The following is a 24,178-nucleotide window of genomic DNA, read 5'->3' as shown; positions in this document are numbered from 1 at the left end:
TCCTTAACGGTGAAGTTTATAATATATTTAATGATATTAAAGACAAACGTGTTTATTATACTCGTTGTAAAAACGTGTTTAAATTTAATGAAGTGTCGCTGAATCTTTCGCGGCATAATTGCTACAAAAATATAAATATACGAAAATGATCCAATGGAACAAAAGCAACTGCCCAACGATTTGAAGAAAAAGTGTAGGGCATTTATTGCGTAACTTCACAGAATTTTTTCCTATTTTTTGTTTTCAAATAAAATCTAGGAGGCTTGAACAAAATTATTTAAATTTTCGAAATTTTTCTTGGAAAATATGAGAAAATATGAAAATATTATTTACGTTTCAGACTTTTCGATACATTTAGAAATATTGGCCAATATTATACAAAAATATTTGAACTACATAATGCAATTTATTATAAAATAGCAACAAATTTGTGTAAAAAAAGTAAAAATTTGGAAAAAATTCATGTTCGATTAATACTATTTATTAAAAAATTCATTCCAATTATAAATTTCTTTTTCCTGTTACACTTTATTATTTATATTTTTTAAAATTCCTTATATTATTTGTTCTAAATATTTAAAAAAAATATAAAGCTAAATAATAATAGTTCTCAGATTTTCACAGTTCAGCAGTTGTGTACAATTTCATTCTGATATGCAATTTTATTCTGCATAACAATGCGACACTTGTTAACATCAATTCAACTCAAGCTACCACACATAACAACAGCATCATCAATAGTTATAGACATGACATGGCACAACACGGTTTCGCGGCGCGATGACATGGTACAACATGGTTTTTGTGGCGCGATGACATTGAACAACATGATGTGCGCGTCGACACAACAAAACAAAGCATCAAATTTTGAAGTAAGACATTTTTCTACAAAATGTTGTCTTGTGCAGGCCTTTATTGCCCACCACGTTTTTCGATGACCAAGGAGAAATTTGATGAATTCTTTATAACACTAGGAGATCGGTTTCTGGCATGTGGAGACTACAATGCCAAACATACATATTGGGGTTCGCGATTGGTAAATCCCAGAGGTAGACAGCTGTATAAAGCTCTAGTTGATCGCAAAAATTGCTTAGATTTCGTGTCTCCTGGACACCCAACTTATTGGCCAACTGATCCTAGAAAAATTCCTGATCTAATAGACTTCGCCATATGCAGAAATATTATTCGGAATGCAATATCCACAGAAATATCCTATGATCTGTCTTCTGACCACTCTCCTGTAATTATTAATTATTGGGAGAGACCCAACATCCCAAGATTTCCTAAGGACTCTTTGTATTTTAAGACAAATTGGCTAAAATATAGGAAATATATCAGCAGTCATATCCACACAAATCCTAATTTACAGTGTGAGGAAGACATAGATAGGACCGTCAATGACTTCACGTCATTGATTGTTTCGGCTCTGGAACACTCTAGGTGCCAGATCCCTCCAAAAACTAATACGCCTATTTCAACCCAACTCCACGGCAAATGAAGAACTAGAAGAACTGCCAGTTTCAACAATGGCTAATGCAGCCCAATTCGATATTAGTCCTGAGGATGTTAATAGAGTAATTAAAAATAAATTAGACTTGAAAAAATCACCGGGATATGATTTAATAACGCCATCAATGATTAAGAACCTACCAAATGTGGCAATAATTGTGCTATCTATATTGTTTAATGCGATCTTGAAACTAGGAATTTATCCAAAAAATTGGAAAATTTCTCAAATAATAATGATACCTAAACCGGGTAAAGATTTAACCCTGCCATCTTCTTATAGACCTATTAGCCTACTCCCTTGTTTGTCGAAGATATTCGAGAAAATATTCCAGGAAAAGATAATACCTTTTTTGAATGATGGAAACATTATCCCAGTACACCAATTTGGTTTCCGTGAACATCATGGCACCATTGAACAGGTCAATCGTTTAACTGGAGAGATTAGAAAATCTTTTGAATTAAAGAAATATTGTTCTGCCGTCTTTTTAGACGTTGCTCAGGCTTTTGACAAGGTATGGCATAAGGGTCTAGTACATAAAATCAAATGTTTACTACCACTATGTACTCATAAATTGCTGGAGTCTTATTTATCGAATAGACTTTTCAGAGTTAAGTACAATGATTATGTGACGAGAGAATACAAGATTGGAGCTGGCGTTCCACAGGGAAGTGTACTAGGACCTACGCTGTATTTGATTTACACCTGCGACCTCCCTACGTGCGATAAACTAACAATTTCAACATTTGCTGATGATACCGCCATTATTAGCTCAGACGAAAACCCACTCATGGCATCTAGTCAACTGCAGAATTACCTCGTACGTGTGGAGTCATGGTTGAAAAACTGGCGAATAAAGGTAAATGAGCTGAAAAGTAAACATGTTACGTTCGCTCTAAGAAGAGGAAATTGCCCACCTGTCACACTCAACAACGTTAATATACCGCAGTCTGATTATGTCACCTACCTTGATATTCATCTGGATAGACGGCTTACTTGGCGCCGACACCTAGAAACCAAGAGACTTCGCATGAAGTTAAAAGCCTCTAGCTTTCATTGGTTAATCAGTGACCAATCAAAATTAAGCCTTGAATATAAAGTCATCCTGTATAAGACCGTTTTAAAACCAATTTGGACATATGGAATTCAATTATGGGGAATGGCTAGCAACACCAGTATTGATCTTATACAGAGGGCCCAATCTAAAATTCTTAGGACCGGGAGTCATGGTGCATAAGAAATGAAAACATCCACAGAGACCTAGAAGTGACATTGGTAAAGGAAGAGTTCAAGAAAGTCCGTGAGAAATATATTGTGAAGCTGCGAAACCATCGCAATACGCTTGCAAGACAACTTGTGCAGACCCAAACCCGATCCAGGCTCCGTAGAGCAGATTTACCACCCCGCTAAGATGAGTGACAGTTTACCATTATGGCTCTCTTGCTGAAGAGCAAATAGTTTTAATTTTAGTTATAAGATTTAAATACTTATTGTAAGGTCAAAATAGACAGATTCAATAAATCAATAAAGCGTTAAAAAAAAAAAAAGTCTTTAAACAACAGCTGTCACAAAGTAAATTTGTTAATATACGTGAAACATATTATTCAACTTTTGTATGGGAATAAAATAAAATTAATTAATTCCACATTTTGTTCTTCTTTTTATGATTTGAGGGAAAACACTTAAATAGAAATGTCAATAAGTACATCAGAGTTGATTTGTTTTTTAAATAGTTCGCAATACATCATCACACTTTTCAGACTTGATTTTCGAATTGTTTATTGACTGCCAAAAATACATTAGCTCTCTGCTAAGCCTAATTGTTCTGCTAATTAGCAGATCGTTGTGTGGCTAATTTTTCGTTATAGATACGGCCATGAGTTTCCAAGCATGCGTATTCATGCATGCATTAAACGAATATGAAAACATGAAAATGGTGGAAACTATTCATGGGAAGCATTTCATCAACTGCTCAAGAACATGTAAAATATGCGAAATTGAATCAAATACATGCCAATGTATTAATTTTACTATATTTAAAATTAATAAATAAAGATATTTTTCATAAATGTAAAACTATGTACAAAATTATTTTATTTATAATACAACAAATATTAAATAATATATAAAAACCTAAAATAGTTAGAAATATTCAATAAACAGAAAAATCCACATAAATTCTAAAAATCTCATTCAAGAAATAAAAAAGGTATTGCAATTGGAAAATTTACCAAAAGTGATAGTAAAAACAATTTTAAAATTACAAAAAGAGAAAAAATTATAGAACACTTACAGTTATCCAATCAATTTGTGGTCTTGTAATAAACAAAGGCTGTAAATTTTCAATCAAAACAATGATCACGTACTTTTAAATATTACCTGCATAATCAACCCTCAAAATTATCTGTTTTACTCTCCCACACAATCTCACAATTCTCTCTCAATCTCTCTCAACAATTCTCATTATCCAACTAGAATCCCATTAGGACAAGTAAGCGCTTTGTCACCCTACCGGCGCCATTCCTTTTGATGTCCAAGATCCCCATTACCTATCTACTGAGTGCCTCAGGGTATTGTTGCCGGTATAGGTGTAAAAAACAATAATTGTGAGACGATTTTATTGAAAAACTAATTAAAAAGAACTAATAAAAATATTTCGAATAGATCAGGCGACTAAAAGTTAGTAAAACTTTGATTTAAAAAAAATTACACACAAAATATCACGTGCTAAAATTATGACATCACTCACAAAACAGCTGACAGAACAAAAACTGTAACTAAAAATCTGTAACTAAAATCACAGTTAAATTTTAAAAAAAATATATATAATTACTTTTTGAGATAATTGGTGTTTGGTGCGGGTTGTTTGTACGTTTTTTACTATTTTTTGACGCTAAAACAAAGATTTTTTGTTAAAAAGGTATGATGAAGTGTACACTTCTCTATTGTGCTGCAATAGCGAATAACGGGCAAATCATTATCAGTGTGATCACGCAATACCAAGATGGAAAATATGAAAAAACGTTAACAAATTTTAAAGTGGACAAGGTTTGTGGTGCTTCTGAAGAGTAAGTATAAACTATAACAATCTTTGCCAGGATTAGCTCATTCGGAACCAGGATATAAAACACACTTTGTATTTTTTTTTTTTTTAAGGTGTTTATTCAAAACATGTATATCTTTATATATATTCAGGATCATGTGTGTGAAGATAAATTCGTTTTTAACTAGCACAGACAAAAACCACATTTTTTAACATTGCTCATTTACAGTCAACAGAGCACTGTTAATCACTTAACAGTCTTGATAATTGAATTATAATACAAAAATACGTCTGAAATAGGTATCAGAAATAATTTCAGAAATATAAAAAATTAAAAAAATATTTCACATGTTTTTTTTATAATAATATTAAAAAAAAAGTCTATTTTGAAAAAAGTCACTTTTATGATGAAGTTCAGGCGACGAATTTGGAAAAATATGGAGTTGCACACGTAACCCACTATAAACGAAGGGTAGTCCAATGGGTCCTAAATGCGACTGCATAAGTCGAATTTCTGAAATAATTTTGGAATATGAGAAAAACTGTTTTTAAAAAAAGTCTATTTTGAAATAGACTCTCTCACATATACGCGTACCTTGTGAGCTCAGAGAAATGTCAACAAATGAAATGTCTTGAAATTTTAATTTTTGATAAAATAACGTTTTTTACACATTATTACTTTAAAGGCAGAATTAGTCTTTACTTTCTGTTACGTTCCGAATCAGCTGTTTCTCTTTTGTACATGAAAAACATGTATAAGTAGTTAGTTTTTCAGTGGTGTTCCGTTCTGTTCCGGACGAACCTGTTAAAAACAAAAATTGTCTACGTAGTTGTAAGTGACAGCGGCTTTTCAAATAAAGAAAAAAATTATTTGTTATTGATTTTGTGAAATTTAATAGAAATTTGGAAAAAAAAACGAGCCGTCTGGTCGAAAATATCAAAGGAAATGGGAATGCCAGGTAAGTTAATGTGTTTTAAAGAGGAATTATGTGTTAAAAGAAAAGAAAAATTATATATTTTGTCACAGAACAACTAACTGCCATAAGTAAAATCCAGAACGCAACAGCAACGGAAAGTAAAGACTAATGAAGTCTTAACACATATTATTTTATATTTTTTAAAACACTTTTAGCACACTTTCAGTTTCTATTTGCACAAATCATGAAAAAAAATATTTTTGAAATTCTGACATGTAATTTTTTGTTATTGTAGAATTTAAACTATAGGACAGAGTTACAATTTTTGGTATTGAAAATTCATAAAAATTCAAATTTAGAACATTAAGTTACCCAACACATGTGTAATTTTGTTACTCACACATGTTTAGAGTTAGGTACTTTTTTACTAACACATGTATAGAGTTAGGTACTGTTGTCAAAGTGTCGGACTATTGTTATACTTTGGTATGTATATTGTCAACAAAAGGCTCATTTTTTGTGAATGCATTCAATAGCACAAAATAGAGCATTCAATCCGTTCTCTGATAAGTATATAAGTTTGTCATTCCGTTTGTAATTTGTACATTTTTCATTTTCATATTCTGGATCGTTATAAATAGCGGAGTCGATATAACCATGACCGTCTGTATACAAGTTACTTGAAATAGACTTTCCTTAGCCTTCAAGTAACTTACATACAGAGAAAATCGGCACAAAACTGGCTGAGATATATGAAAAAAACTAGGACGACCTCGTAAACCTTTGTAGTAGTTTATAATAGACGCTGGTAGAGTTAACATCAACAGCATTCTTGTACATTATAAAGGTTAATTTAAATACATATGTGTATTTCTGAGAATTATAAACGTTTATTTGCATAAAAACACTAAATTACTATTTAAACTTTTGTTGTGTAAATTTTAATAAATACATAAATGTTACAATTTTAAACTATTGGTCAATTTACAAGGTCTCTTATCATGTCATAATGTCCTAATATTTCACAATGGTTTTTAATGCTTTTCAAGCAAAAAATGTCCTAAAATAATACTACTCTGTATGCTATGTTTATTGTATTATCGTAACCAACCAGCAGAGACCTACTCCGAATGCCTAACAGTCGGTTAAGGGGAGCCGCCGAGTTGTGATATATTAGGACATTATGACAATATGACTGATAAGAGACCTTGTGAATTGACCATATCGCACACCTAGTTCAAAAGTGACACAACTCAAAATTAATTTGTCGGGTTATATAAACCCGAAAAATGAATTTTACACTTGAACTATGAACCATGGCGAATTTATACAAGGTGGAGTCAGTCAAACAGCTGATAACTTTTTTTTCGCTTTTTGGTTCTAACAATTGTCAAAGCTTGTTTTTATATTTAAATATCTACATATTCTAAGCTTGCTAACAAAATATTTATTGTTTACATTAATAAGTAAAGCCGTCACTATTCAATTATCTACACTATATTAAGTTTAAATACTTATTTGTTTAATTTTTCATTTTTGTAGAACTGACACCACTTTGTATGAATTCGCCTTGCTATGAACAATACACTTGTTTATCTATACAAAAGATATCAGTGTATTCTGTTGTTGTTCGACTGTGACCGATTGTTCTTTCCTGAAATTACAAGAATATATGTTTTTAATTATTTGTGTTTATGTCAGTAGGTGGTGACCGCCGTTTGATGCAACAATTTTCGAGCACTTGCAATAGACAATCGGTTGACGTCCGATGGTATGACGTCTTGGATGTCGCTGCGAAAGCGTCGAAAGTCCATCCGGATGTGTCGGGGAAGGGGATCCTGCATCAGAATCTGATGGTTGGGGTGACTGGGCAGATGGCATGCCAACAGGAACTGTCTAGTCAACAACACATTATGTTGTCTGACCGACAGTAACCTGGTCTCCTCATGTAGATAATCCACATTCGTCATCTTGACACAACCGGTTGCGATCCGGAGGGCATTATTTTGGGCCGTTTGTAAACCTCGTCATTGGGTGTCGCTAAGGAATGAGGTCCATACTGGGGCAGCGCAATTGAGAAGAGAGCGACCAATCGCTTTGTATATCGCTACAATTGTCTCCTTCATGCCCCAAGAGGTGCCAGCTAGAGCTTAAGGACCTTGTTCCTATTTCTAACCTTTTGGTTGATGTAGTTTGCGTGCCTTGAAAAGTGAAGGAGGCTGTCGAAGACTACCCCTAAAATGTTCGGGTTTTGAACCGTTGGGATAGTTCGACTGAGATGTTGAGCGCCGTCCTTACTTCCTTGGTCCATGAGGTGAAAAGGGACACCGAGGATTTCGGAACAGATAACCTTAGTTTTCGTTCCTAAAAAAAGTCTGTTATGGTGGCCAGGTATTGGGTGATTTTGGCACTTATGTCGTCGATGTTGACACCTGATGAAATTATAGTGCAATCATCTGCATACGACACCATAGAGACATTTTGGGGGGGTTCAGGAAGCTTGGCAAGATATATGTTGAAGGGCACCGGTGATAGTACTCCTCCTTGTGGCACGCCCATTTTTATCTTGCGGTATTTTGATTTCTGGCCTCTGAACTCGACACACGCATGTCTTCCACATAGATAGTTGGCTATCCAGCGTTTGACATCATTTGGTAGTGTGGAGTTCACGATGTCATTAATCAGCATCGAGTGATCGATCGACCCTATCGAATGCCTTGGATAAATCCAGTGCGGCGACGATGGTGCGTTGACACGGTCGTTGCTGATTGAGGCCATTGGCGATCTGGGAGGTTATCTGATTTAGAGCCGTTGTTGTGCTATGCGCTTCCCTGAATCCATGTTGATGTGTGGCGAGCGGAAAATGCTCTTTCAGGGTGGGTAATATAGGGATGGAATCACCAAATGGTGAATCGAGAGATTCAGAAGGTGGGTGAGATATTCCATACCTACTATACCGAGCTTCTTTAGCATTATCATTGAGATACCGAGCTTCTTTAGCATTATCATTGAGAGCTTCTTTAGCATTATCCTTGTGACCTAGAGCTATGGAAGGTTTCGATTTGGAGATAATTAACTCGACTTCACGGGAAGTGAAGGAGCATGGCTGAGGATCTCGAGTAAGATTCTTAGTTCTCCGAACTATAGTCCTTTTGGTCCGGTTCTGCGTGGCGGGGTGTTCTATAAATTGCCTGCAGAATTGTGTTGCGCATTTCTTGGCATCTGTATGTTGCAAGTTATTAAACGCAATAGCAGCGAGGTTTTGATTACGATTATTGTTTCCAGATAGACTTTTGATAGTAGACCGTAGCGATTTAGAGTCAGTTGAGCAATGATTCAGGTGATCTAACCATTTGTTGCGGCGCTGTTCGTCGACGATAGTCAATTTCAGCCGTCAACTGCTCAATTTGCTCATTAGCTGGATTGCTAGCACGTAGGAGATCGCGTTCTTGAGCCAATCGTGCTGCCAGTGATGGAAAATTTGGTCTAATATTCGGTATTCTTCCTGCGGGGATAAAGCACCTTGCCGCCTGAAGGACTATCTTTCTAAAGATTGCTTCACCCCTTCTGGCACATGTGGGGGGCGGCAAGTGACGTAGTTAATCGTCTATGTAGTTCGTAAAGCTGTGCCAGTCTGCTTTGTTGTAGTTAACGAAAGTGCGCTTATCTGGCTCCACAAAGTCGCTAGACTTCTCTACTGTGATCAAGATAGGGATGTGATCGGAGTTACGTGTTATATGGCACCAATGTTTGCAGCCGTTGCACTGAATTGATGTTATGTTCCATCTAATTACGTCCTGACAGACAGAACATGTCCATTGATTTGAACAGGGTCTGCTGTGTCCGGGGGATTGGACAAATTTTTGTCCGGGGGTGGAGTTTGGACACGGGATTGTGGGATCGTAATTATGGGGGTAGTGCTGGGGTTCTGAGGCTGCGTACTACAACATGATCCTATGAACCTGGGACCTGGATTCTGTTCAACGCCGACTATAACTAAAAGGATTTTGAGCAAAATTGCCGACATATTTTGCTCACCTGGGGAAAAACGTTCGGTTTGTACAGCTGTCGCTGAGTTGACAATCTTTGGCCGAATATGATTCGGGCCGTTCCGGAACGGAAATCCAATTGTCGTGGGAACGGTTTTTAGTAGTCAGGAATGGTTAATATTAAAAAAACTATAAATATACAAAGGGGCTAAGTCCATTTTATTTTGTAAAAATTTCAAAATTATTATCTCAGTCAAATGGAATTGAGTATAAATATGTTACTAAATATGCTTGGCATCAATCCAAGTTTTCCAAAATTGTTATACAAATAAAACAAACAAATTTCAAGTTTAAATTAGAGACGAAGATCTCTTTTTATTGTTAATAAATATTACCTCGTAGAAGGAATATATTGCGTTTTTTAGTAAAATGCACGTAGTGCTTATGTCGAAGACAATTTGACAAGTGTTTTTTAATGCTAAAATAACAAGCATAATATGGTGGCAAACAATATTTAAGGACCCGTTAACGGTTTACTCGCTAGAATCAGTAAAATACTTCCAGCAAAGTTGCATAAAAAAGGAAGCAACAATAGATTCTAACGTTGTTAAAAATAGTATAATACGTTTAATGTAGTTATTACCAAAAGGATACAAACTAAACATTGCCGGCCACCTTGCAACACTAATGTACGTTGTAATGTTAACAGCATAGCTATGGTTTTTAGACAGATCCATAAACTGAATGGTTTTTAGACAGATCCTTCAACTGAATGGTTTTTAGACAGATCCATCAACTGACCATTAAAGGCATTGTTTTTATAAAGAATATAGTAAAATAATACATACTAGGGTAAATCGTAAATATATTTCAATGAGCTTTTTTAATGATAATGTAAATATACAATTCGAATGTTAGTTAAAATGTTGAATTCATAGATGTAGATCCATAGTAATAAAAAGAGGAATAATCAAATGACAGCATTAGGTCTTTTAGGAAATCCCGAGTTTGTAAAATACCATTAACTGATATTTATATAGAATTAACTGGACCTGTCAGTATCCAGCCAAAAATTGTTCTCTGAGCCAATAATGACCCTAATACGTCTCGTCGAATTTCCGATAACATAATTTGCGGATATAAATCAGCCCCAATAAGAATATGAACAGGCCGGCTATGGAAAGGATTGGAATCTGCCAAATGAAGATTTGGCAATAATCCTTTAATTTCGGCGTTTACAGAAATCGAAGGCAAATTCTCCGATATATCTGCCAAAACAAAGGCCGTGGTATTCAGTACTACAGAAGAATCCAAATCAGAGCCGATCTTCAGAAAACAAGCCTTTCTCGAAACTACAGAAACCGCATTATTGACGCCAGAAACTTTAGCATTTGCAGAATGCGTGGGAAGTTTAAACCTTTTTCGTAATCGATTACTAACGAATGAACATTCCGAAGCTGAATCAATAAGAGCTCTGACCTGATACCTATTGCCATTATGTATGATATTTACTGATGCAGTTCCTAAGATAACAGATTGATTTTGACGTGTATGAAATACTTGTCGAGCTTGCGTAACATTAGTAGAAGTAGAAGGTCGTTGATAAGTCGGTGACGAGTTAGTGGGTCGAAGAACCTCAGCAGAACTCTGACCGGAAGACGTCGTAGGCCATTCCACGTTTGAATTTTCTATTGGCTCTTGATGAAGCATAGTATGGTGTCGATTATCGCAAATTAAACAATTATTATTGCTTTTACAATTGCTGAAATGGTGTGTCCTTGAAAGACAATTAGAACAACAGTTATTTTCGTTCACAGCTAAAATTCGGTCAGTTATTGGAAGACTCTTAAATCGTCGACAAGTGCGTAAAAAGTGAGATTGGTTACAAGAAATATTCAAAGAAGTAACATCGTCAGAAGGTACAGAATATTTCACGTGGTTTGATTTTGTTTCCAAAACGTTAGCTTTAAGATTGTTAAGACAGTCCAATGTCAGAATTCTTTCCGTCAGAAAGTTATCCAAATCTTGCCAAAGAGAAACTGTCGATGAAGGCAGTCTTTGAATGCATATAAAGACGATAATTGGGGCCCAATTATCCGTAGACACTTTATAATTAGAAATCGATGTAAGACAAATATTAAATAAAAAATAAGATCCCGCCAGGCTATATCAAAGCCCTCATTACTCAAAGGACTTTTCAAAACAATTTCCTTAGCTTCTCCTTCGGTCTTACGTATTAAATGGCAAAGACGTTCCACATTACTAAAGGGTGGATTAGCCGACTGTAATGTAATGTAACCTTAACGGAACGGAACAGCTGATCGTTTCTATTGTGTGTAAAGTAGTTAAAGCAGTTATAGTGACAAAATGTAACGTAACTGTAACGTCTGAACCTGTTAAAAACAGAATTTCTTTACGTTTCAACGTGACATTTACTAACGGTGTTGTCAACTTGTTGATTTTAAAAGTCTTGTATAAAAAAATACTTATGCTCAGAACGCTTAACAATATTTTCAATGTTCTAAAAATGTTTTAAATATTTCAATAATATAAATACATAAATAAAAAACAAAATGTAAGAAAAGATAAACTCACTGTTTATTGTTGATTTTTTGTTTAAGCTTTGATATTTTTACAAATAAAGCTTGAGTGTCTGCAATTCTCATTCACTCTAAGTTTGATTTGTATAATATCTTTAGTTTTTCTAAAGCCTTTTGGGAAAAGGTTTCCTGATGATCTGGCTTAAGCAACCAGTGAAATGCGCATAGTCTACGTTTACAATGCAGAAATTGAAAGGTAGACAGACGAAGTTTGAAAGCGAGGTGTTGAAGAGGTACAGTGTGTATTACACAGGTTTAGGTTAGTTCCAAAGAGAATGAGAAAAATGTCTGCCTTTCAATTTCTGCATTGTAAAAGGGGACAAAGGAACTAGCATATCCCACAACAATAAATGTCAGTGAATTTATCAATAATTGGGAAATTTAGCACAATTCTTACTAAAAACAAATTTTTTTTATTGTTATGGTAATATTTACATATTATACAAATTAGTTCACACAAGCATTTATAAAATGTATACTAATAATAATCGAAAGTAATAAGTTTGAAAATATTAAATTAATATTTTGTATAGACAAATTAAATTAACAAATTAGGGCCATTATTACAACTTGCCTTTATGTTCGAAATAGTGAAGGTGAAACTTTAAGCAATAGAAAAAGGTACCCTTAAAGTTAACTATTACTATTACGAACATAAAGGCATGTTGTAATAATGGCCCTTAGTATAAAGTACAATATTAATTAATTTTTAAGTTATCGGACCTTTAATAAATAAAGTCTGTATGACAAGGTAATAAATAATATTTATAATTGTCTCCTAATGGGTTAATATAAACATATATGAAGTCACTTCGAAGCACTTCACAATGATGATGAATACATTTTTTTTAAATCGCAGAAAAAAATTATAAAATCGCTTGAACAGTATTTAAAACAATTGTGTTGATAACACTTTCAAACAGCTGTTTAAATTTGTTTGTTTATGTCAAAAACATATGACACGTTTTTAATGTTCTATAATCGCACTAAAGTGTTACGTTAAGTCAACATTACGGTTACATTACATCAACGGTCGGCTAACCCAGCCTTAAGGCGCGAGTTAATATAAATCGCCGTAAATAAATCCCTAAAGGCCGGCAAAGAATCATAATCCCCTCCAAATGCGTCGACATCGCAAGGGGGTAGTGTCAAAGTATGCCCAGAATTAGAATCAACCGCTGGCGAATCACCTGCGTTCGGTACCGATTTAATTTTGCGCACCTTCTCATTAATCGCACCTAAACATTTAATATAGGCTACATATGTGACCTGATATTTAGACGCAGCTACATCTACATCACTAGGCTCTGTATCAGAATTCTCCAAAAAATCTAAACAGGCCTCATATGTTGTCTTAACTTTCTCCCATAACACTTTTATTTCAGCGCTCTGAACCTCCAAGGTATAAATATTATGAATGTCCTCAGGAAAATCATTAAAATTTGCCTCAAAAGCAATAAGAGCATCCGATGCTCTAATGAATCTATTTAGAGGAGTGATCGGCATTTTCCTTATTCAATTATCGATAATAAATAGAATTAAATTTCTATTTAGTTACAAAAATATGTAAAATTCAACAAAAATATTTCCCAAAACTATGTTTAGTCAAACTGACCGACCGTAGGGTGACAATACAATTAATACAATTGAAGAAGAATTAACCGTATATGTATATTTGTTATTGTAATGTACAGATGTAAATCTGTAAACAAAAAATGTACAAAAGAAAATGTAAGAAATACTAATTTTTATTTATTGTCCGTATAAATTAAGTTTTAAACAAATGAAATAGTGTCACTTTTTTTCTTTTAAACCGAAGAATTTAATGAAATAAAACACAAATGAAATGTGTATGTGCGTCGCGTTAATATCAAACGAATATTAATCACTTCACTTTAGCTCACAATTGAAATATATTTACGTACCTTATTTTATGAAAAATAAATAATAAATATGTATATTGCCGGTGGACTGTATTATTGCCAGGGGATGATGGAGTCAATGATGCCCAAAGATCCAGTACTCGTTTAAAAATCCGGTTCGCTAGGACCAAATGTTTGGCATCAATCCAAGTTTTCCAAAATTGTTATAAAAATAAAACAAATTTCAAGTTTAAATTAGAGACGAAGATCTCTTTTTATTGTTAATTAATATTATCTCGTAGAAGGAATATATTGCGTTTTCTTAGTAAAATGCACGTAGTGCTTATGTCGAAGACAATTTGACAAGTGTTTTTTTAATGCTAAAATAACAAGCATAATTTGGTGGCAAACAATATTTAAGGACCCGTTAACGGTTTACTCGCTAGAATCTAGTGAAATACTTCCAGCAAAGTTGCATAAAAAAGGAAGCAACAATAAATTCTAACGTTGCACTATAGGTTAAACGGCTACCAAAACTGTGCTAAAGTCCAATTTTTAAAATGCAAATATTGCACTTTTTTTAATGCCATTTTGTAACGAATACTCCAAATTAACTAAGTCAGCTTTTTGTTTTTGGTAAATATTAAATTCCATTTGACAACACGCAGTCAAAGATATTGCATCGTAATTACTTAATAAATTTTGTTGAAAAGGCTGTATTGCTTTCAAATTTTCAATTGCATGTTTAAATAATTTCGCGAGTTATAAACAAAAAAGTGAAAATGGAGAACAATAAACTAAGTAAGTAAGTAATGTTTTTTGTTAAAAAATGTGATAAAATTGTTTAACTTGCTTGAAATAAATCCACTTTTCTAACATAACCTTAAAAGTTCTGCGATTGTTTTCAAAATGTAAATTCGTGGAAGCTTTTAAAATTTCGGCAAAGTTTGGCAGATTAAATGAAATCAGAAACGAAGATATTGAAATGTTATAAACCAATTTTCATTTACATATAATAGCCATTTTTAGCCGTTTTCGAATAATACTATCTTTTTTAGGTTATTGTTTGAAATTTGGCTTAACAAAAATTCCAAAAAAGAAAAATGTTATGCCGTTTTCAAACATGTAATGGACAAAATTGAAGTAAACATATTTTCAGATGAAGTGGAGAAGCATATAACGAAAACAATAAATTTGTTATACCCTACGCCACCATAGTGGGGAGGGTATAATGCGTTTGTGCAGGTGTTTGTAATGTCCAAGACTATTAGTCTAACACCCACCTTAATATGGTACATATAATTTTTTCGGCCCAAAGACAAAACCTATTTAAATTGGGTGAAATCGGTCCATTATACCACCTAGCCCCCATACAAATTTCCTCCCGTAATTTATCGGTCATAAATTTTCAATTTATATAGGTATCTACACAAATGTTGCTCCAAATAAATTTTATATATACGGAATTCATGTCAGCTAATTTTATGATGATCGGTCCTTAATTAGTCATAGCTCCCACATAATACCCGCTTCCGAAAATAGCTTTAACGTGCATAAATCTCTTACAAATGATGATATACAGTGATATATATTATACACATAAAATTCAACAGAAAATGCAATTTTCATAAAAAAAAATAATCACACGACCTAATTTCATGACGATTGGTCGTAACTCCCATATAACCCACTTCCGAAAATCACTCACGAATATAAATTATTGAAATTTTAAAAGCAAATGAGACTCTTGCCAAAGATTCTTTGCAATCTATTTTACTTCATATTGCTGAAAAATTTTTGAGACGCATAAAGACGCTGTAATCGAAGCGGAGAAGAAATATTTTTTTCCATTAATTTCCACCACGCTTAAAAAAATGGAAACTTTCCACACTTCCACCTGAAGTAATTTAACTGTTATGTTGCGGTGAACCCATGGAAGAATTTCACTTTAGCCACCAAGACAATGAAATTAATGAAAGCGAAGAGGACCTTTTTGATTTAAATTTACAAAATGAATTAGATTTAAGCAATTACTAAAAGTTTTAGTATAATTAAAATAAATGAATGTATTAAGTTTGCATTAATGATTGCAAATGGGTTAATTATTGGTCGTTAGTGGGTTAAATTCCATTTTTTTAATAGAATTATTCATACTTTTGAAATTCTTTAAGGTTTTGGTTTGAATACCATGATTTTGTAGTCGTTATTAATTTAGCACAGAAAATGTAGTCATTTAACCTATAGTGCGTTGTTAAAAATAGTATAATACGTTTAATGTAGTTATTACCAAAAGGATGCAACCTAAACACTATTGTTTTATTGAGGGGACTATATGTATCTACTTGAGTTTAGTAACAAACCAGACGACTTAATACTATTTCTTCGCTATTAACCTTTTTAAATTATTTCTTGGGTATATTGCGATTTCTTCTGTCTTTCAGATGTGTCTGCATTACTGATTCTAGGAAAAAATGTGGACGCTTTTTTCCAACAAAATTTAGTTTGATTTGGTGATATTAAACTTTCTTCTTATGGAAAACAAATTTTTGTATATACATTTATACAAAACATTTTCTGTTTAATACTTTTATACAAAATTTTCTAATGAAAGTAGTTATACAAAAAAACCTCAATGAAAAATACCTGTCTTCAAATCAAAATATACTGAAATTATACACCATTTTTGAACAATCAGTTGTTACAGTTGGTACAGCGTTTGCATTACCCATTATTCCACAAATTTTAAAGTTAGTGGTATGTACATATTTGGAATTTTAAAACAAATATATACGTGGCTGTATTTTTAATGGGTGAGGTATATAAAAATTAAAAAAAATTACAATAATTATGATTCATATCTGACTTCTGACTACTTTTGATAAGGTATTTAAAATACTAATTTTATTTATTTATTATTCCATATGAGGAGCTGCAGAATAAATGGTATTTTTTCTTTGTTCTGCGGCTCCTCATATCTGTAATATAAGGTTAAAGGATGTTAAATAATAAATTTCATGTTTTTACTTCTTTTTGGGCAATTTTTTGTCCGACTGCACAGTGCGGCCAAAGGCACCTTGTCCGGCCAAAAGTCGAAAAAACAAGTTTTTAGTTGGGGGATTTTTGTCATTGGGTAGGTTAAAGAAATGCTCTAGGAGATAAAAAATTATGATAGTAAGGTCCCTTGCCTCAAATGCCATTCATAATTTCAGTTTGAATGAGGCCTTCACACGAATGGCACACTACCGTAGGAAAGATCGACTAGAAGGAGTTTCCGTTAAACAGGTGTCAAAGTTTTTGTAATCAAGCAAATCAAATGAATCAGAATGGACTCTACAGCTGAAGGTAAATAGTAAATTTTAAGAAAGTGATATGTAAGGACTATTTTTTATTTTTAATTTGTTAAACAAAATTGATGTGATTGAGTGAAATTTTTTTCCTGCTTTTTCCTGCTCTCTAAGCTATTGTAGGTAATAAGTCAAAGTATTAGTTAACAAATAAAATAAAATTTAGCTGCAAGTATTTGCAAGTTGCCCTACGTTCGACAAAAAAAATATAATTTTTTTTGATAACTACCTTGAAAAAATACTTACTAGAAGGTTTACGGCGCATTTTTTTGCTTGTAAGGTGGTACGCTTTATTTTACATGATATAACATAAAATAAACACCACATTTATATATTGAAATATACAGTAAACTCTCGAAAACGTAAACTAAGGTAGAGCTACACAAATACGTATGCATGTATTTGTTGAATGCACTCTAACATCGCCATATTGCATTTCACCATTGTAAATTTGTTAATTTTTAATAAATTTTTAATTATATACCCTAATAATATCAAAACAAAAACTTTTAATCAATTAGAAAATTCATTTAATTTTTTTTTTCGTATGAAATGACGCCATATTAGGTCGGCCATTTTGAATTTGCAAATTCTGATATATACATTTTGTACAAAGGTACCTTTGGCCGCACTGTGGACTGTGTAGAAATAATTTTTGATGGGGGTATTCACACGGTCTACTATTTGGTCATATTGTCATAATGTCCTAATATATAATGATAGTTTAAACAAATTTTTGTTGTGTTTCAAACAAAAAAGTTCTAAACTAAAAAGACTATTTGTACTTTGTTTATTGTTTTGTCATAAAACAAGACTTTTTTTTTTAAAGCACAACAACTTTTATAATATATTAGGACAATATAACTAATAGCAGTCCGTGTGAATACCCCAATTGAAAAAAGTACAAAAAAATAAAATGCTTAGGCCTAAAGAATTCGAATTTCAAAAAAGTATAAAAAAGATTTCTAGTCATAGAGAAACATAGAGCGGAAACTATAAAAAAAACTCAAACAAAAAATTACTCAAAATAATCACACATACGAGTGTTGTTTTTATTTTCAAATAGTTTTCTCTACTAATACATTCTCACCACTTAGGTTTCTGACAACTGAGTTAGGTTTTTGACAGGAGAGTTTCCTCTCTATGTCTATTCTCTATGGTTTTTATTTTCAAATAGTTTTCTCTACTAATACATTCTCACCACTTAGGTTTCTGACAACTGAGTTAGGTCTTTGACAGGAGAGTTTCCTCTCTATGTCTATTCTCTATGTTTCTAGTCTTTATTGATGAGCCAGATAAAGTTAAAATTATGTTTATTTGTTTAGAAGTTATACAGGTTAACGTGGATTATTTGTATCCCTTATGGCCAATTGAGTTTCGAATTTCCAAAAACTACCAGTCACCTGTCGTTTAGAATGTAATTTATAGAATCTATATGTTGTAAAAGGAACCCATTGCCCGAATTTCAAGTTTCTATCTTTAGCGGTTTGGTCTGGGCGATGATGAATAAATCAGTCACGTTACTCTTATATATAGATAAATAGATACAATATAAAAAAACATCAGAACCAGTAACAAAAGATAAAGACTAATAAACCATCTTTCTACGCTATATTCAATTTTTTTATACTGATAAATCAATTTAACGGATACCATATTTGTTACGCACGGTATTGTATATTTTGAGAAGTTGTATATAATTTTGAAAGAGTTCCGTATTTAGTTCAGGGTGTGGTACAACTGCATGCAACTTACCGATTTAATTTTATCCGTTTGTTATTTACAAAATATGCAGAATGAACCGCAAAATATTCTCAAATGATATTCGTTTGCTTAAGTGGTTTTAAGTAATATTAGTCATCAGATTAATCATGTTTTTAAACAATACAAACATAAATCGAAAATAAAATATTTTAATATTTTTTCCACAAAAAAATTAAGAATAATAGTAGGTCAAACATGCGCCGAATAATCTAAATATTCACCAATAGATGCTTTTTATTGTGTATGTAAATATTCAAACAGTCCTTAAGAAAAATGGGTGTGAGTCCATATTTACTTGAATTTTTTAAAAATCATGTTGTTTATGACAAAAACAGCCATAAATTTACGTAGAAATACATACATTCACTGTGATTTTCGGCACAATTGAATCCTTATAGGCAGTTTACTAACGCGAGACTGTTTTTAACACAATTAAATTAGCTTTTATCATAAATACAATATACGCGGTTTATATTTTTTTGTAAAAAAGGATGGTATACAATCGGCCTGACTTATTTACTACTTTGAGCTTTTTATAAGGATAATGTTCCATTTCATTATACCAAGGCGAATTCATATAAGGTGTACTCATTCCTACAACAAATACAACAATACAAAAACAACATACATTTTGTTTTTGCTTTTTACCCAATCTGTCAAAAAACACAAGTAAGGCGAATTCAATATTAAAGTGGAATTTAACAAAAAACTGGTGTAATATATATTTTTATTGCTTCATTTCATGTGAAGGATGTTAAAATGTTCGATGATGAGTTCAAACGAGTGGAGAAACGGAAGAAATTGAATATAAAACAGAAAAAAGTGGACGCATTAAAAACACACAAATACAAACACACACATATATATGGCGCGCACCAAATCAAACATAAATTTTGACAGTTTGGATAAAACAGCTGATTATCAGCTGGGCTAATGAGAACACCTTATATGAATTCGCCTTGCATTATACCTACTGTCAAATAAATTGTAAGGAAACAATATAAAATTTAGATGTTTAGAGTTGCCACTAGTTCCCTGTCTCATCACAGGCTGTTTACACGTAACAAAGTTTAGATTTTTATATTATACATTTTATATACAGTGTATCACAATAGAAAGGGGCCACCGACAGTCGAATAGTCGATAAAAGTCGAATAGTCGATAAAAGTCGACTTTTTAGATTGTTAAAAAAATATTGCACTTGTATTTTTTGTAAATAATAAATATTTATTTATTTAATAAAATAAAGCATTTTTCTACACAAAATTCTTACAACATTATTCTGACTATTATCGCCTTGATAAATTTAATTTTTATTGCTAAACATTACAAAAGGCGCATTAATAAATGTAGAAATCATGGCCCATTATCATAGTCAAACACTAAAGTCGGTTCTTTTTAGAAACAACTTTAAAATAAAAACCTGCTTTTAATTATTTTGCAACAATAGTCAAAATTAAAGTATGTTTTAAATTGAACCGACTTTAACTGGGTGGCACCGCAACAGAGAAACAAGCCGATCGGCTGAAAATCGGCGGCTAGACGCCGCTGGCAAATTTTTCATTACCACGCCGCCGCCGACTTGAATCGGCTTAAAAGCCGAGCCGGCTCACATAAAGCCGCCGATTATCATCTGCGCCGCTGAAACCATTTATGTGTGTAGCAATGTTTTATTTACACATTTGTATTTTTATACCCTTCACCTTCGTGAGAAAGTTATACTAGTATATAAGTTTGTCCAAAGTAAATTAATAAAGTAGACTCAGTAGAACAGCTGACTATTTTTTTTATTCAGTCTGAACTGTCAATTCCCTTGTGGTTGTTGTGGCGAAAAATACAACAAGCCCAAAAGCAAAAACAACAACAGGCACCTTTGACAGCTCAGACCTTAAACCAAAAACAAAATTGCTTGTGGTTTTTGTAAATGTTGTATTTGTTGTAGTACTGTCGCTACTTTATTAATTTACTTTGAGTTTGTCATTCCGTTTTTAATTTCCACAATATAATTTTTCGACCCTGTAAAGTATACATATATATACATTAGAGTGCTCCAAAAAAATAAAATTGCGAATTTTGACCGTCCCCCCCTCTAGAATTGTTCTATGTATTGTAGAAACACATTGTGTAAAATATTAGGATGATAGGATAACGTTAACTGGTGGCGCAACGACGCTGAAGTTTTGAGGTGCATTTACAAGGGGAAAATATGCAATTTTTTCAGTTTTTGTAAAAATTTTGCCATTAAATAATGACTTTTACAACTTAATTTAAAAGAATCGAAATGTGTACGTAATTGTCGTTATAATAAGATATAAAAGACAAAAATTGGTGAAAAAATGTTGAAGTTATTAAAAAATCGCCAGGCCATTAACGTGTCTCAGGCCACTAGAACAAGAAATTTATGAACAAAATTAACATATTTTGAGAAATATTAAAATAAAAGCTTATTTTTACTTAAAATATATCCATATTTACTTGTATATGAGTTTTTGTGCTCGTAGGATACCGTTAACCTATTCGCAGGTATGACCAAAAAAATTAAATTTTTTTAACGGCAGTTTCAAAACTCCAATTTCAAATTTTTAAAAATTTTGTTAAACAAATTTCAGAATTTGTTGATCATCTCATGGGAATTTATTGACTACATAATAGGGAATAAAAATGTGAAAAAAGTATGTCAATACCTCCTATAGTTTTTCAGTACCTGCGATATAAATTTTGCGATTTTCGAGAAAAACTAATTTTTTGGCCATATTTTGGGGAATGACCATAATTTCCTAACTGTAATGATTTTTAAGTAAAAGCTATTCAGAATAATATAGTCCAGGTAATTTTAAATATAGTCTGAAAGTTTTACTAAAATCGGAAAACTTTAACCCTTAAATCGTGAAGGTCAAAGGTAAATTTTTTCAATATTTGGAATTTCTCATGGAAAGATAGCGAAATATTATATATTTTTGGGCCGATTTTGATGAAACTTAAGAAAAATATAAAATGAAGTCTAGTAATCACAATAACAGTACAAAAATGGAAATTAACCCTTAAGAGTACTTGGGGTCAAAATTAATGTGTTTTTCGTGATTTTAAAAGTTGAGGGTCATTTGGACCCCAAGTGCTATTAAGGGTTAATTTCCATTTTTGTACTGTTATTGTGAATACTAGACTTCATTTTATATTTTTCTTAAGTTTCATCAAAATCGGCCCAAAAATATATAATATTTCGCTATCTTTCCATGAGAAATTCCAAATATTGAAAAAATTTACCTTTGACCTTCACGATTTAAGGGTTAAAGTTTTCCGATTTTAGTAAAACTTTCAGACTATATTTAAAATTACCTGGACTATATTATTCTGAATAGCTTTTACTTAAAAATCATTACAGTAAGGAAATTATGGTCATTCCCCAAAATATGGCCAAAAAATTAGTTTTTCTCGAAAATCGCAAAATTTATATCGCAGGTACTGAAAAACTATAGGAGGTATTGACATACTTTTTTCACATTTTTATTCCCTATTATGTAGTCAATAAATTCCCATGAGATGATCAACAAATTCTGAAATTTGTTTAACAAAATTTTTAAAAATTTGAAATTGGAGTTTTGAAACTGCCGTTAAAAAAATTTAATTTTTTTGGTCATACCTGCGAATAGGTTAACGGTATCCTACGAGGACAAAAACTCATATACAAGTAAATATGGATATATTTTAAGTAAAAATAAGCTTTTATTTTAATATTTCTCAAAATATGTTAATTTTGTTCATAAATTTCTTGTTCTAGTGGCCTGAGACACGTTAATGGCCTGGCGATTTTTTAATAACTTTAACATTTTTTCACCAATTTTTGTCTTTTATATCTTATTATAACGACAATTACGTACACATTTCGATTCTTTTAAACTAAATTGTAAAAGTCATTATTTAATGGCAAAATTTTTACAAAAACTGAAAAAATTGCATATTTTCCCCTTGTAAATGCACCTCAAAACTTCAGCGTCGTTGCGCCACCAGTTAACGTTATCCTATCATCCTAATATTTTACACAACGTGTTTCTACAATACATAGAACAATTCTAGAGGGGGGGACGGCCTGTACCTAGAAAGTTTTTTTCGTCCATACAATCTTGGAGCACTCTAATATACATATAAAGTATATTAAAATCAGACAATGCAGCATCATTTTAACATCATAACACACACAACATTAAAAAAATTAACAGATGCATGGATGACATGGAAAATAATTTCAAGTCATTTAAATCATGTATGAGATGATTTCAATTCATTTGTAGTATTTATAGTGTGCAATAAGAAAAAATTGACTATAAAAATACAACTGAAATTTATATTTATATTATATAGTAGGTCAAAATAAAAATACGAAAGTACACCAATGGGTTTTTCAATGTTGTTTTGGAAAATTTTACAATATTTAGTAATATTACCTGTTATATTATTACTTAAAAAGGAATACGTGGAATATAAGCCATAAAATGCCAATATTTTTCATGGAATTAAAAATGTAATGTTATTCACATACATTTTTAAATACTACCTGACTTACAACCGCTGTAATATTATTAACGGGACATTTAATAATTACATTGCTAAATAAAATAAAACTCCATGAACAAAGCCAATTGGCCTATTAGACGGTGTTTAATTCAAATAAAATCTAGGAGGCTTGAACAAAATTATTTAAATTTTATATTTTTATGTTATAGTATATTTTTATGTTATTCAAAAATGTTTGAAATTTTTCTTGGAAAATGTTTAATTTTTTATGATTTTCAGCTATACAATGAGAAAATATGTATGGGCTAAATTTACTGCATTTTTTGAATTTTAATTATATTATTTACGTTTCAGACTTTTCGATACATTTAGAAATATTGGCCAATATTGGGATATTATACAAAAATATTTGAACTACATAAATCATTGGGTAATGCAAAAATAGCAACAAATTTGTGTAAAAAAGCAAAAATTTCCTTCATGAACAATTTTATAATATTTATGAACATGTCCTTATTCTGAATGAAAAAAGTTAGGAAAAAAATTAATTTTCGATTAATAATATTTATTAAAAAATTCATTCCAATTATGAATTTCTTTTTTCTGTGTTACACTTTATTATTTATATTTTTTAAAAATC

General features: G+C 32.0%; 1 protein-coding gene across 1 annotated transcript in view; it reads right to left on the bottom strand.

The window, feature by feature from the left end:
• LOC135949979 (myosin-I heavy chain-like) overlaps positions 1–19,124 on the bottom strand; it is a 361,957-nt gene extending 342,833 nt beyond the window's left edge. The window contains exon 1 of the mRNA XM_065499455.1: positions 19,018–19,124. The gene's annotated coding sequence lies outside the window, so the exon portion shown is untranslated. The remainder of the gene's footprint in view (positions 1–19,017) is intronic.
• Between the last annotated feature and the right edge of the window lie 5,054 nt (positions 19,125–24,178).

Source organism: Calliphora vicina, chromosome 1 (genome assembly GCF_958450345.1).
Source record: "Calliphora vicina chromosome 1, idCalVici1.1, whole genome shotgun sequence".
NCBI lineage: Eukaryota > Metazoa > Arthropoda > Insecta > Diptera > Calliphoridae > Calliphora > Calliphora vicina.
Note: the sequence above shows the minus strand (reverse complement) of the source record. Positions and strands in the feature narration are given on the sequence as shown.